The sequence below is a fragment of the Zosterops lateralis genome, assembly GCF_965231275.1.
Source record: "Zosterops lateralis genome assembly, chromosome: 35".
In the NCBI taxonomy this organism is placed as follows: domain Eukaryota; kingdom Metazoa; phylum Chordata; class Aves; order Passeriformes; family Zosteropidae; genus Zosterops; species Zosterops lateralis.
In genome coordinates this window covers 1,587,730-1,603,952 of record NC_139795.1, presented here as the reverse complement: position 1 = coordinate 1,603,952, position 16,223 = coordinate 1,587,730, and the positions used below count along the sequence as shown (strand labels likewise).

The window sequence follows — 16,223 nt, the reverse complement described above, 5'->3', positions numbered from 1 at the left end:
ATCCCAAATTCCCCCTAAAAATCCCAATTATCCCCCAAACCTCCAAAATTACCCTCAAAATTCCAAATTTCTCTCCCATAATCCAAATTTCCCCCCGAAAATCCCAATTTTCTCCCCCTAAAAATCCAATTTTCACCCCCCAAACCCCCGAAATCTCCAATTTTTCCCAAAAAATCCTCAATTTTCCCCCCAAACCCCCCAAAACCCCAAAATCTTTAATTTCCCCCCCAAAAAAACCCCAATAATTTCAATTTTCCCCCCAAATCCCCCCCGAAACCCCCCAAATTCCCCCTAAAAATCCAAATTTCCCCCTCCAAAAAACCCTGAAAATTCCCATTTTTCCCCCCAAATCCCAATTTTTTCCCCCAACCCCCCCAAAATCCCCTAAAAATCCAAATTTCAGCCACCAAACCCCCTGAAAATTCCCATTTTTCCTCTAAAAATCCTTTTTTTCCCCCCAAAATCCCCAATAATCCCAATTTTCCCCCCTAAAACCCCCAAAAATTCAAATTTCTTCCCCAAAACCCCCCAAAAAATCCCATTTTTCTCCCCAAAATCCCATTTATTCCCCCCAAACCCCTACAAATTCCCATTTTTTCCCCCAAAACCCCCCAAAAAATCCCATTTTTGCCCCAAAAGTTTCAATTTTCCCCCAAAAAATTCCTATTTTTCTCCCTAAAAATCCCATTTTTTACCTAAAAAAATCCCATTTTTTCCTCCCAAAATCCCCTAAAAATCCCAAAAAAAAATCCCATTTTTCCCCCCAAAACCCCCCCAAAAAATCCCATTTTTTCCCCCAAAATCCCCCTAAAAATCCACCCAAAAAATCCCATTTTTTCTCCCAAAACACCCCCAAAAATCCCTTTTTTCCCCCAAAAATCCCATTTTCCCCCCAAATTCCCCCCAAACCCCCAAATTATTTCAATTTTTCCCCCAAAAATCCCATTTTTTCCCCCCAAACCCCTAAAAATTCCCATTTTTTTCCTCCCAAAAATCCCATTTCCCCCCAAATCCCAATTTCCCCCCTAAAACCCCCCAATAATTTCAATTTTTCCCCAAAAAAAATCCCATTTTCCCCCCCAAATCCCATTTTTCCCCCCAAAATCCCCCCCAAAACCCCCAAAATCTTTAATTTTCCCAAAAAAATTCCTATTTTTCCCCCTAAAAATCCCATTTTTTCTCCCCAAAAATCCCCCCCAAAATCCCATTTTTCCCCCTTTAAACCCCCCAAAAATCCCATTTTTTCCCCCAAAACCCCCAAACCACCAAATTTCCCCCTAAAAATCCCCAAAACCCCCAAATTTCCCCCTAAAAATCCCCGTTTTCCCCCTTTAAACCTCAAAAAAATCCCATTTTTTCCCCTAAAACCCCCAAAAATCCCCTAAAAATCCAATTTTCATCCCAAAACCCAAAAAAATTCCCATTTTTTCCCCCAAATCCCCCAAAAATCCCCTAAAAATCCAAATTTCTCCCCAAAAAAACCCCAAAAAATCCCATTTTTTGCCCCCAAAACCCCCAAAAAATCCCATTTTTCCCCCTAAAACCCCCCAAAATCCCCTAAAAATCCAAATTTCATCCCAAAAAACCCCCCCAAAATCCCATTTTTTCCCCAAAAAAATCCCATTTTTCCCCAAAAATCCCCCCCAAAAAATCCCCTAAAAATCCAAATTTCTCCCAAAAAAAACCCCAAAAAATTCCCTTTTTTTCCCCCCAAAATCCCCCAAAAATCCCCTAAAAAAATCCCATTTTTCCCCCCCAAAAAATCCCTATTTCACCGCAATAACCCCCAAAACGCCCCAAAATTTCCCTCAATAATTTCAATTTTCCCCTAAAAAAATCCCATTTTTTCCCCCCAAAACCCCCTAAAAATTCCCTTTTTTTTTCCCCCCAACCCCCCCAAATTTTCCCCAAAAATCCCCTAAAAATCCCCCCAAAAAATCCCATTTTTTCCCCCCAAAATCTTTAATTTTCCCAAAAAAAATCCCATTTTTTCCCCCAAAAGTCCCATTTTTTTCTCCCCAAACCCCCAAAAAATCCCTTTTTTTCCCCTGAAACCCCCCAAAACCCCCAAAAAATCTCAATTTCCCCCCCTAAAACCTCCCAAGCCCCTCCCCCATTTCCGCCCCTCCCCCTTTTAATCCCCGCCCCTCCCCCGCCCCTCCCCCCGCCCCTCCCCCACCCCGCGGGTGTTTCCCGGAGCGGCCCAAAAATAACCCAAAAAAAAAAAAAAAAAAAAATCTCCCCCCAAAAAATCCCAAAATTTTTTTGGGGGGAATTTTCGGGGGGTTTTTTTTTCTCCCCTCCCCCACCCCCTTAAAAAAAAAAAATCCAAAAAAATTTTATTTATTTTTAATTTATTTTTAATTTATTTTTATTTATTTATTTTTGATTTTTTTTTTTTTTTTTTGCGGGTTTAACGGGGCCCCTCCCCCCACCCGTGGGAAAATCCCTCCAAAAATTCAATTTTTTTGTGGATTTTTTTTGAGGTTTTTTTCCCTCTTTTAATTTTAATTTATTGGGTTTTTATTTATTTTATTTTATTTATTTATTGAGGATTTTTTGGGGATTTTTTGGGGATTTTTTTGGATTTTTTGGGGATTTTTTTCGGATTTTTTGGGGATTTTTTGGTGATTTTTTTTCGGATTTTTCGAGGTTTTATTTATTTTATTTTATTTATTTATTGAGGATTTTTTGGGGGATTTTTTTCGGATTTTTTGGGGATTTTTTTCGGATTTTTTTTGGGATTTTTTGGTGATTTTTTTTTTCGGATTTTTTGGCTTTTTTATTTTATTTCTTGAGGATTTTTTGGGGATTTTTTTTCGGATTTTTTTTGGTTTTTTTTCGGATTTTTTTTAGAGATTTTTTTGGGTTTATTTTATTTTTTTTTTTTAATTTATTTATTGAGGATTTTTTGGGGGTTTTTTTGGGGATTTTTTTCGGATTTTTTGGGGGGATTTTTTTGGCTTTATTTTATTTTATTTTATTTATTTATTTTTGGGGGATTTTTTGGGGGTTTTTTTCCGGATTTTTTGGGATTTTAATTCGGATTTTTTTTATTATTTTTTGCTGATTTTTTTGGGATTTTTTTCGGATTTTTTGGGGTTTTTTTGGGGATTTTTTGGGGTTTTTTTTTGAGATTTTTTTGGGATTTTTTTGTGGGTTTTTGGGGGGGATTTTTCCCCTCCCCCACCTTGAATTTTTTGGTGTTTTTTGGTGTTTTTTGGGATTTTTTTCTCGGATTTTTGGGACACTCGAGGCCAAGGTAAGGAGCCGCCCCTCCCCCCCCTTTAAAGCGACCCCTCCTCAAAAATCATTTATTTTTATTTTATTTATATTTTATTTTATTCTATTCTGCTCTATTTTATTGGATTGTGTTGTATTGTATTGTATTTTTATTTGATTTTATTTTATTTTTATTGTGTTTTATTCTATTCATTTTATTTTATTTTTATTCTATTTTATTCCATTTTACTTTATTTTCTTTTATTCTATTTTATTCAATCTTATTCGATTTTATTTTCTTTTATTCTATTTTATTCTATTTTTATTTTATTCTGCTTTATTTTATTCCATTTTTTATTCTGTTGTATTTTATTCTTTTTTATTTTATATTTATTTTATATTTATTTTATTTTACCTTATTTTATATTTATTCTATTTTATTCTGTTTTACTTTATTTTATTTTATTTTATATTTATTTTATTTTATTCTATTTTATTCTATTCTATTTTATTCAACTCTATTCTATTCTATTCTATTTTATTTTATTTTACTTTATTTTATTCTATTTTATTTTACTTTTATTCCATTTTATTTTATTTTATTCTATTTTATTTTATTTTATTTTATTTTATTTTATTCTATTTTATTTTATGTTTTTTTTGGGGGGGGGGTCTGGAATAATTTTGGGGTTTATTTTATTTTGTTCTATTTTATTTACTTTATTTTATTGTGTTGTATTGTATTTTATATTTATTTTATTTTATTCTATTTTACTTTGTTTTATTTTATTTTATTTTATTTTTATTGTATTGTATAGTATTGTATTGTATTGTGTATTTTATTTTATTTTACTTTATTTATTTTATTTTATTTTATTTTATTTTACTTTACTTTACTTTATTTTATTTTATTTTATTTTATTTTATTCTATTTTTTATTGTATTGTATTGTATAGTATAGCATAGTATTGTATTGTATTGTATATTTTATTTTATTTTACTTTATTTATTTTACTTTACTTTATTTTATTTTACTTTATTTTATTTTATTTTATTTTATTTTATTTTATTTTATTTTATTTTATTCTATTTTGGGGTGTCTTCTATAGGATTTGTCCCATATTTGGGGTGTCCCCTATAGGATTTTTCCCAATTTTGGGGTTTCCCCTATAGGATTTCTCCCATAATTTCAGTGTCCCCTATAGGATTTATGTCAATATTTGGGCTGTCCCCTATAGGATCTGTCCCATATTTGTGGTTTCCCCTATAGAGTTTGTCCCCTATAGGATTTTTCCTGTATTTTGGGGTGTCCCCTATAGGATCTGTCCCTTTTAGGGTTTGTCCCCTATAGGATAAATCCAATATTTGGGGTGTCCCCTATAGGATTTTTCCCATAATTTTGGTGTGTCCCCTATAGGATAAATCAGATATTTGGTGTGTCCCCTATAGGATCCATCCCCTATAGGATTTCTCCCATAATTTCAGTGTCCCCTATAGGATTTGTCCCTTTTAGGGTTTGTCCTCTATAGGATCTGTCCCATATTTTTGGTGTCCCCTATAGAATTTCTCCCATAATTTCGGTGTCCCCTATAGGGTAAATCCAATATTTGGGGTGTCCCCTATAGGATCCATCCCCTATAGGATTTTTCCCAATTTTTAGGTGTCCCCTATAGGATTTATGTCAATATTTGGGGTGTCTTCTATAGGATTTCTCCCATAATTTTGGTGTCCCCTATAGGATAAGTCCTATTTTTGGGGTGTCCCCTATAGGGTCCATCCCCTATAGGATCCGTCCCATATAAAGAGTGTCTCCTATAGGATTTGTTCCAATATTTGGGGTGTCCCCTATAGGATTTCTCCCATATTTGTGTTGTCCCTTATAGGATTTCTCCCATAATTTTGGGGTGTCCCCTATAGGATTTGTGCCAATTTTGGTGTGTCCCATATAGGATCCATCCCCTATAGGATCTTCCCCATAATTGAGGTGTCCCCAATGGGATTTTGCCAATCTTGGGGTGTCCATTATAGGATTGGGATGTCCCTTATAGGTCTCATATATGGGATATCCCCTATGGGATTGTCCCAATATTTGGGGTGTCCCCTATAGGATCCATCCCCTATAGGATGTGTCCCATATTTGGGGTGTCCCCTATAGGATTTCTCCCATAATTTTGGTTTGTCCCCTATAGGATTTCTGCCAATTTTGAGTTGTCCCTTATAGGATTTCTCCCATAATTTTGGTGTCTCCTATAGGATCTGTCCCCTATAGGATTTGTCCCCTATATTGTCCCCATTTAACCCTTTCCTGTCCCCAGATGTCACCCTGGGTGTCCCCTGTGTCCCCTATAGGATCTGACCCATATTTGGGGTGTCCCCTATAGGATCCATCCCCTATAGGATTTGTCCCATAATTTTGGGGTGTCCCCTATAGGATTTCTCCCATATAAAGAGTGTCCCCTATAGGATTTTTCCCATTTTTGGGGTGTCCCCTATAGGGTCTGTCCAATATAGGATTTTCCCCATATTTGAGGTGTCCCCTATAGGATTTTTCCCATAATTTTGGTGTCCCCTATAGGATTTCTCCCATATTTGGGGTGTCCCCTATAGGATTTTTCCCAATTTTGGGGTGTCCCCTATAGGATTTCTCCCATAATTTCGGTGTCCCCTATAGGATAAATCCAATATTTGAGGTGTCCCCTATAGGATCCATCCCCTATAGGATTTTTGCCATTTTTAGGGTGTCCCCTATAGGATTTCTCCCATATTTGTGTTGTCCCCTATAGGATTTCTCCCATTTTTGGTTTGTCCCCTATAGGATAAATCCAATATTTGGGGTGTCCCCTATAGGATTTGTCCCCTATAGGGTCTGACCCATATTTGAAGTGTCACCAATGGGATTTTTCCTGTATTTTGGGGTGTCCCCTATAGGATTTTTGTCAATATTTGGGGTGTCCCCTATAGGATTGGCCCCAGTTTTGGGGTGTCCCCTATAGGATTTTTCCCATAATTTTGGAGTGTCCCCTATAGGATCCATCCCCTATAGGATTTTTCCCATAATTTTGGGGTGTCCCCTATAGGATCCATCCCCTATAGGATCCACAATTAACCCTTTCCTGTCCCCAGATGTCGCCCTGGGTGTTCCCTGTGTCCCCTATAGGATCCATCCCCTATAGGATCCACAATTAACCCTTTCCTGTCCCCAGATGTCGCCCTGGGTGTCCCCTGTGTCCCCTATAGGATCTGACCCATATTTGGGGTGTCCCCTATAGGATTGGTCCCAATTTTGGGGTGTCCCCTATAGGATTTGTCCCCTATAGGATCCATACAATATATTGGATGTCCCCTATAGGATCTGTCCCAGTTTTGGGGTGTCAATAATGGGATTTCTGCCAATTTTAGGATGTCCCCTATAGGATTTGTCCCCTATAGGATTTTTCCCAATTTTGAGGTGTCCCCTATAGGATTTGTCCCATATTTAGAGTGTCTCCTATAGGATTTCTCCCATAATTTTGGGGTGTCCCCTATAGGATTTTTCCCAGTTTTGTGGTTTCCCCTATAGAGTTTGTCCCCTATAGGGTCTGTCCCATATTTGAGGTGTCACCTATAGGATTTTTCCCATAATTTTGGGGTGTCCCCTATAGGATTTTTCCCAGTTTTGGGGTTTCCTCTATAGGATAAATCCAATATTTGGGGTGTCCCCTATAGGATTTCTCCCATATTTGGGGTGTCCCCTATAGGATTTCTCCCATATTTGGGGTGTCCCCTATAGGATTTGTGTCAATATTTGGGGTCTGTCCCATAATTTCGGTGTCCCCTATAGGATTTATCCCATAATTTCGGTGTCTCCTATAGGATAAATCCAATATTTGGGGTGTCCCCTATAGGATTTATCCCATAATTTCGGTGTCTCCTGTAGGATAAATCCAATATTTGGGGTGTCCCCTATAGGATTTGTCCCCTATAGGATCTGACCCATATTTGAAGTGTCACCAATGGGATTTTTCCAATATTTGGGGTGTCCCCTATAGGATCCATCCCCTATAGGATCTGACCCATATTTGGGGTGTCCTCTATAGGATCCGTCCCCTATAGGATCCACAATTAACCCTTTCCTGTCCCCAGATGTCGCCCTGGGTGTCCCCTGTGTCCCCTATAGGATCCGTCCCCTATAGGATTTGTCCCATAATTTTGGGGTGTCCCCTATAGGATTTGTCCCATATAAAGAGTGTCCCCTATAGGATTTTTCCCAGTTTTGGGGTGTCCCCTATAGGGTCTGTCCAATATAGGATTTTCCCCATATTTGAGTTGTCCCCTATAGGATTTCTCCCATAATTTTGGGGTGTCCCCTATAGGATTTGTCCCAATTTTGAGTTGTCCCCTATAGGATTTCTCCCAGTTTTGGGGTGTCCCCTATAGGACCTGTCCCATATTTGGGGTCTGTCCCATAATTTCAGTGTCCCCTATAGGATTTGTCCCCTATAGGGTCTGACCCATATTTGAAGTGTCACCAATGGGATTTTTCCAATGTTTGGGGTGTCCCCTATAGGATCCATCCCCTATAGGATTTCTCCCGATTTTGGGGTGTCCCCTATAGGATCTGACCCATATTTGGGGTGTCCCCTATAGGATTTGTCCCCTATAGGATCCACAATTAACCCTTTCCTGTCCCCAGATGTCCCCCTGGGTGTCCCCTGGGTGTCCCCTATAGGATCCATCCCCTATAGGATCCATAATTAACCCTTTCCTGTCCCCAGATGTCACTCTCAGTGTCCCCTGTGTCCCCTATAGGATCTGACCCATATTTGGGGTGTCCCCTATAGGATCCGTCCCCTATATTGTCCCCATTTAACCCTTTCCTGTCCCCAGATGTCACTCTCAGTGTCCCCTGTGCTGCTCCTGCTGCTCCTCGTCGGCTCCTCCCGCGGCGCCGTCCACGTCAACCTCACCGAAGGTAACCAAATTCCCACTTTTTTCGGGTAATTCCCAGATTTTTTTGGGGTTAATTCCCATTTTTTTGGGGGTTAAATCCAGATTTTTTGGGGTTAATTCCCAATTTTTTGGGGTTAATTCCCTGATTTTTGGGGTTAAATCCAGATTTTTTGGGGTTAATTCCAGATTTTTTGGGCCAATTCCCAATTTTTTGGGGTTAATTCCCAATTTTTTGGGTTAATTCCCTGATTTTTGGGGTAATTCCTGAATTTTTTGGGGTTAATTCCCAATTTTTTGGGGTTAATTCCCAATTTTTTGGGATAATTCCTGATTTTTTGGGGTAATTCCCAATTTTTTGGGGTAATTCCCAATTTTTTGGGTCAATTCCTGATTTTTTGGGGTTAATTCCAGATTTTTGGGGGTAATTCCTGATTTTTTGGGGTAATTCCCAAATTTTTGGGTTAATTCTCAATTTTTTGGGTTAATTCCTGATTTTTTGGGATAATTCCTGATTTTTTGGGATAATTCCTGAATTTTTGGGGTAATTCCCAAATTTTTAGGGCCAATCCCAGAGTTTTTTTGGTGTCCCAAATTCCATATTTCCATCCCCAAATCCCCCATTTTTTGGTGCCCCAAAATTCCACATTTTTACCCCAAAATTCCATATTTTTTGGTGCCCCAAAATCCCCCATTTTTTGGTGCCCCAAATTCCACATTTTTCACCCCAAAATCCCCCATTTTTCAGTGTCCCCAACCCCATTTTTTTTCCCCAAAATCCAACATTTTTCACCCAAAATCTCCCATTTTTTCACCCCAAAACCCCCCATTTTTTTGTCTCCCCACGCCGCCATATTTTAGACCCAAAAAAATTGAATTTTTTTCCCCCAAATCCCCCATTTTTCACCCCAAAAATCCCCCATTTTTTGGTGCCCCAAAATCCCACATTTTCACCCCAAAATCCCCCATTTTTTGATGCCCCAAAATTCCCTATTTTCACCCCAAAATCCCACATTTTTTAGGGCCAAACCCACATTTTTTGTGCCCCCAAATCCCACATTTTTCACCCAAAATCCCCCATTTTTTGGTGGCCCCAAAATCCCACATTTTTCACCCAAAATCCCCCATTTTTTTCCCCAAAATCCCACATTTTTCACCCAAAATCCCCCATTTTTTTTGGTGTCCAAAATTCCATATTTTTCACCCCAAAATCCCCCATTTTTCACCCCAAAATCCCCCATTTTTTGGTGCCCCAAAATTCCACATTTTTCACCCCAAAAATCCCCCATTTTTTCCCAAAAACCCCCCATTTTTTGGTCTCCCCCACGCCGCCATATTTTAGACCCAAAAAAATTGAATTTTTTTCCCCCAAATCCCACATTTTTCACCCCAAAAATCCCCCATTTTTTGGTGCCCCAAAATCCCACATTTTTCACCCCAAAATCCCCCATTTTTCAGTGTCCCCAACCCCATTTTTTTTCCCCAAATCCAACATTTTTCACCCAAAATCTCCCATTTTTTCACCCCAAATCCCCCATTTTTTATGTCCCCGCGCCGCCATATTTTCGACCCAAAAAAATTTGAATTTTTTTCCCAAACTCCACATTTTTTTACCCCAAAATCCCAAATTTTTTACCCCAAAATCCCACATTTTTTTCCCAAAATCCCACATTTTTTGGTGTCATCAATCCCCAATTTTTTGGTGTCCCCAACCCCATTTTTTTTTCCCCAAAATCCAACATTTTCACCCCAAACCCCCCATTTTTATGTCTCTTCACGCCGCCATATTTTCAACCCCAAAAAAATTGAATTTTTTTCCCAAAATCCCCCATTTTTTCCCAAAAACCCCCCCATTTTTTGGTCTCCCCACGCCGCCGTATTTTAGACCCAAAAAAATTGAATTTTTTTCCCCCAAATCCCACATTTTTCACCCAAAAATCCCCCATTTTTCAGTGTCCCCAACCCCATTTTTTTTCCCCAAAATCCAACATTTTTCACCCAAAATCTCCCATTTTTTCACCCCAAACCCCCCATATTTTATGTCCCCGCGCCGCCATATTTTCGACCCAAAAAAATTTGAATTTTTTTCCCAAACTCCACATTTTTTACCCCAAAATCCCAAATTTTTTACCCAAAATCCCACATTTTTTTTTCCCAAAATCCCACATTTTTTGGTGTCATCAATCCCCAATTTTTTGGTGTCCCCAACCCCATTTTTTTTCCCCAAAATCCAACATTTTCACCCCAAACCCCCCATTTTTATGTCCCCACGCCGCCATATTTTCAACCCAAAAAAATTGAATTTTTTTCCCAAAATCCCCCGTTTTTTCCCAAAAACCCCCCCATTTTTTGGTCTCCCCACGCCGCCATATTTTCGACCCAAAAAAAATTGAATTTTTTTTTGCCAAAATCCTCCATTTTTTTCCTTTTTTTTCCCCCTCAGGCTGCCAGATCATCCACCCTCCCCGCGACGGCGGGATCCGCTACCGGGGCCTGACGCCGGAGGAAGTTCGGAGCGTCCGGTTCCTCCCCTTCGACTACGAGATCGAGTACGTCTGTCGGCCCGAGCGCGAGATCGTGGGGCCCAAAGTGCGCAAGTGCCAACGCGACGGCACCTGGACGGCCATGGGCCACCCCAGCCGCTGCCGTGAGTGTCGCCGGGGCGTCACCGCGGGGTCGTCGGCACCTTTGGGTGGGGTTGGTGTCGCCGTTTGGTCCATGGGGGTCTCAGTTTTGTTGGTGGTCGTCGTTTTGTTGGTGGTTTCCGTCCGTTGGATGTTGTTGTTACGTCGATGTTGACGTTTCGTCGACGTTGATCTTCCATCAAGGTCAATGGTTTGTCAATGTTGACGTTTCATCAATGTCAACGTTCCATCGGTGTTGTGGAAGTTTACACTAGCTTCTGTTTAATTTTTCTCTATTCCCCCCCCCATTTTCTCCCTATTTTTTCCCTATTTTTCCCTATTTTTTCCCTATTTTCCCTAATTTTTCCCTATTTTTCCCTATTTTTCCTCCTAATTTTTTCCATTTTTCCCCCTAATTTTTCCCCATTTCTCTCCTCATTTCCCCCCTCATTTGCCCCCTAATTTTCCCCTTTTTTCTCCCATTTTCCCCTTTTTCTCCCATTTTCCCATCCCAAACCCCCTTTTTTTCCCCCCTCTCTTTCCCCTCCCACTTTTCACCTCCCCCCTCTGACATCACCTTCCCCACCCCCAAAAAAACCCTCCAAACCCCCAAAAACCCTCCAAATTCTCCCTAAAAACCCCAAATCCCCCCCAAAAAACCCTAAAAAAACCCTAAAAAAACCCAAATTCCCCCCTAAAACCCCTAAAAAAATCCAAAAAATCCTCCTTAAAAAACCCTAAAAAATCCTTAAAAAACCCCAAAAAAATCTGAAAAAACCCCAAAAAAATCGCCTAAAAAAACCCCCCAAATGCCCCCCTAAAAACCCCTAAAAAAATCCACCGCGGATGTCACCGCGGGGTCATCGGCACCTTTGGGTGGGGTTGGTGTCCAGTCGTTGTCGTAGTTTCGTCGGTGGTTTGGTTTGGTTTGGTTGGTGGTCGCCATTTTATTGGTGGTTTCCGTCCATTGGATGTTGTTGTTATGTCAAGGTTGACGTTTCGTCAACGTTGATGTTCCATCAAGGTCAACGTTTCGTCAATGTTGACGTTTCGTCAACGTTGATGTTCCATAAAGGGAAATGATCCATCAAGGTCAATGTTTTGTCAATGTTGATGTTTCGTCAATGTTGAGGTTTCGTCAAGGTCAATGATCCATCAAGGTCAATGATCCATCAAGGTCAATGTTGACGTTTCATCAATGTCAACGTTTCGTCAATGTTGACGTTCCATCAATGTTGATGTTCCGTCAATGTTGACGTTGCATCAAGGTCAATGTTCCATCAATGTTGATGTTTCATCAAAGTCAATGATCCATGAAAGTCAATGTTTTGTCAATGTTGACGGTTCGTCAATGTTGAGGTTTCGTCAAGGTCAATGATCCATCAATGTTGATGTTCCATCGAGGTTGACGTTCCATCAATGTTGATGTTTCGTCAATGTTCATGTTTCATCAAGAAGGTCAATGTTCAATCAATGTTGATGTTCCGTCAATGTTGACGTTCCATCAAAGTCAATGTTCAATCAATGTTGACGTTTCGTCAAGGTCAACGTTCCGTCACTGTTGATGTTCCATCAATGTTGATGTTCCATCAAGGTCAATGTTCCATCAATGTTGACGTTGCATCAATGTTGATGTCATTAAAGTCAATGACCCATCAATGTCGATGACCCATCAATGTCGATGACCCATCAATGTCAATGACCCATCAATGTCAATGACCCATCAATGTCAATGACCCATCAATGTCGATGTTCCATCGATGTTGAAGTTTCGTCAAGGCCAATGATCCATCAATGTTGATGTTTCGTCAAGGTCAATGTTCCATCAAGGTCAATGTTGACGTTTTGTCAATGTTGACATTCTGTCAATGTTGACGTTCCATCAATGTCAATGATCCATCAATGTCAATGATCCATCAATGTCAACGATCCATCAATGTCAATGATCCATCAAGGTCAATGATCCATCAATGTCAATGATCCGTCAATGTTGACGTTTCATCAAAGTTGATGTTATGTCAATGTTGATGTTCTGTCAGTGTTGACGTTTCGTCGATGTTGATGTTCCATTAAAGTCAATGTTCCTTCAATGTTGATGATCCATCAAGGTCAATGTTTCGTCAATGTTGACGTTCTGTCAATGTTGATGTCCCATCAAGGTCAATGTTGACGTTCCATCAATGTTGACGTTCTGTCAATGTTGACGTTCCATCAAAGTTGACGTTCCATCAAGGTCAATGTTCCATTGGTCAATGTTCCGTCAATGTTGACGTTCCATTAAAGTCAATGTTCCATCAAGGTCAATGATCCATCAATGTTGACGTTGCATCAACGTTGATGTCATTAAAGTCAATGTTCCATCAATGTTGATGTTCCATCAATGCTGACGCCCATTTTGGGGTCCCCAATGCCCGTTTTGGGATTCCTTAATTCCCATTTTGGGTTCCCTGACACCCATTTTGGGGTTTCTCAATGACAATTTTTGGGGTCACCAACCCATGTCCATCTTGGGTTCACCAAAGCCCATTTTTGGGGTTTCTCAATGACAATTTTGGGTTCCCCGATGCCCATTTTGAGGTCCCCAACGCCCATTTTGGGGTCCCCAGTGCCCATTTTGGGGTCCCCAATGTCCATTTTAGGGCCACAAATGCCCATTTTGGGGTCCCCAATGTCCATTTTGGGGTCCCCAAAGCCCATTTTTGGAATTTCTCAATAACAATTTTTTGGGGTTTCTCAATGACAATTTTGGGGTTCCTTGATGCCCATTTTGGGGGTTCTCAATGCCAATTTTGGGGTTTCTCAATGCCAATTTTTGGAATTTCTCAATGACAATTTTGGAATTTCTCAATGACAATTTTTTGGGTTCCCTGATGCCAATTTTTGGAATTTCTCAATGACAATTTTTGGGTTCCCTGACGCCCATTTTGGGTTTTCTCAATGACAATTTTTGGAATTTCTCAATGACAATTTTTGGAATTCCTCAATGCCAATTTTTGGAATTTCTCAATGTCAATTTTTGGGTTTCTCAATGCCAATTTTTGGAATTTCTCAATGACAATTTTTGGGGTTCCTCAATGTCAATTTTTGGAATTTCTCAATGCCAATTTTTGGAATTCCTCAATGACAATTTTTGGGTTTCTCAATGACAATTTTGGGATCCCTGACGCCCATTTTGGGGTTTCTCAATGACAATTTTTGGAATTTCTCAATGCCAATTTTTGGAATTCCTCAATGACAATTTTTGGGTTTCTCAATGACAATTTTGGGATCCCTGACGCCCATTTTGGGGTTTCTCAATGACAATTTTTGGAATTCCTCAATGCCAATTTTTGGAATTTCTCAATGCCAATTTTTGGAATTTCTCGATAACAATTCTTTGGAATTTCTCAATTCCCGTTTTGTCCCCCCCCGCAGTGCGGACGTGCCCCAAGTCCCACCTGAGCCTGGAGAACGGTCAGGTGACGCCGGGGGCCATGGAGAGGGTTCCGGTGGAGGGGACGTGGGCCGAGTTCCGCTGCGACGCCGCCTTCCGCCTGGTGGGCGCCGCCCGCAGCAACTGCACCAAGAGCGGCCGCTGGAGCCACCCCAAACCCCAGTGCCTGCGTGAGTTTGGGGCTTTTTTGGGGTTTGGGGTTGAGATTTGGGGTCTTTTGGGGGTTTGGGGTCATTGGGATTGAGTTTTGGTGTCTTTATGGTCGTTGGGATTGAGTTTTCACGTTTGGGGTCTTTGGGGTGGAGTTTTGGGGTTTTGGTGTGTTTGTAGTTGAGTTTTGGGGTCTTTGGGGTTGAGTTTTGGGGGTCTTTAGGGTCGTTTGGGTTGAGTTTTGAGGTTTGGGGTCTTTGGGGTGGAGTTTTGGGGTTTTGGTGTGTTTGTAGTTGAGTTTTGGGGTCTTTGGGGTTGAGTTTTGGGGTCTTTGGGGTTGAGTTTTGGGGTTTTGGTGTGTTTATAGTTGAGTTTTGGGGTCTTTGGGGTCTTTGGGGTTGAGTTTTGGGGTCTTTGGGGTTGAGTTTTGGGGTTTTGGTGTGTTTATAGTTGAGTTTTGGGGTCTTTGGGGTCTTTGGGGTTGAGTTTTGGGTCTTTAGGGTTGAGTTTTGGGGTGTTTGGCGTCTTTACGGTCATTGGGATTGAATTTTAGGGCCTTTGGGGTCTTTGGGGTTTTTGGGATTGAGTTTTGGGGTCTTTGGGGTCTTTGGGGTTGAGTTTTGGTGTCTTTACAGTCGTTCGGATTGAGTTTTGGAGTTTGGGGTCGTTGGGGTTGAGTTTTGGGGTTTGGGGTCTTTGGTGTCTTTGGGGTTGAGTTTTGGGGTCTTTGGGATGTTCTGAGAAGGCCCTTGGGGTGTTCCTGGAGTTGGAGTTTTGGTTTCTGGGGTTTTGAAAGATTCGGGGGTTTTGGGGTTGAGTTTTGGGATCTTTACGGTCGTTGGGATTGAGTTTTGAGGTTTGGGGTCTTTGGTGTCTTTGGGATGGAGTTTTGGGGTCTTTGGGGTTGAGTTTGGAGCCTTTTCGGGGGTTTTGGGGTCATTGGGGTTGAGTTTTGGGGCCTTTGGGGTCTTTGGAGTCTTTGGGGTCGAGTTTTGGAGTCTTTTCGGGGCCTTTGGGGTTGAGTTTTGGAATCTTTTCAGGGGTTTTGGGGTCTTTGGGGTCTGGGATTGAGTTTTAGGGGTTTTAGGGTCTTTGGGGTCTTTAGGGTCGAGTTTTGGAGTCTTTTCGGGGATTTTGGGGTCGTTGGGATTGAGTTTTGGAGTTCGGCGTCTTTGGGTCTTTGGGGTTGAGTTTTGGAGTTTGGGGTCTTTGGGGTTGAATTTTGGGTTGAATTTTGGGGTCTTTGGGGTTGAATTTTGGGGTTTGGAGGTTGAGTTTTGGGGTGTGGGGTCTTTGGTGTCTTTGGGGTTGAATTTTGGGGTCTTTGGGGTTGAATTTTGGGGTCTTTGGGGTTGAATTTTGGGTCTTTGGGGTCTTTGGTGTTGAGTTTTGGGGTCTTTGGGGTTTGAGGATTTTGGGGATTTTGGGGTTTGGGGATTTTGGGGTTCGGGGGATTTGGGGTTTCCTGGAAAAGTTTTGGGGATTTTCTTCAAGACGTGTCTCTTTGTGCCTCAGTTTCCCCTGGGATGTTTTTGGGGAAAACTTCTGGGATTTTTTCCCTTTGTGCCTCAGTTTCCCTCATAGGATTTTTTAGGAAATTTCTGGGACTTTTTTGGATTTTTGGGGGGAATTTCTGGGATTTTTGGGGTCTCTCTTTGTGCCTCAGTTTCCCCTGGGGAATTTTTTGGGATTTTTGGGGATTTTTTTGGGATTTTTGGGGGGATTTTGGGGGGATTTTTGGGGGGAATTTCTGTGATTTTTGGGGGAATTTTTGGGGGGAATTTCTGTGATTTTTGGGGGAATTTTTTGGGGAATTTCTGTGATTTTTTGGGGGGATTTTGGGGGGATTTCTGTGACTTTTTGGGGGG

At 40.8% G+C, this 16,223-nt stretch overlaps 1 long non-coding RNA gene across 1 annotated transcript; it reads left to right on the top strand.

Moving 5' to 3' along the window:
* The first annotated feature begins 2,166 nt into the window (after positions 1-2,166).
* On the top strand, positions 2,167-10,705 carry LOC310921540. Its single transcript, XR_014592161.1, has 3 exons — positions 2,167-3,262; positions 8,089-8,173; positions 10,592-10,705. It is a non-coding gene; the product is annotated as an uncharacterized lncRNA (long non-coding RNA).
* The last annotated feature ends 5,518 nt before the right edge of the window (positions 10,706-16,223 follow it).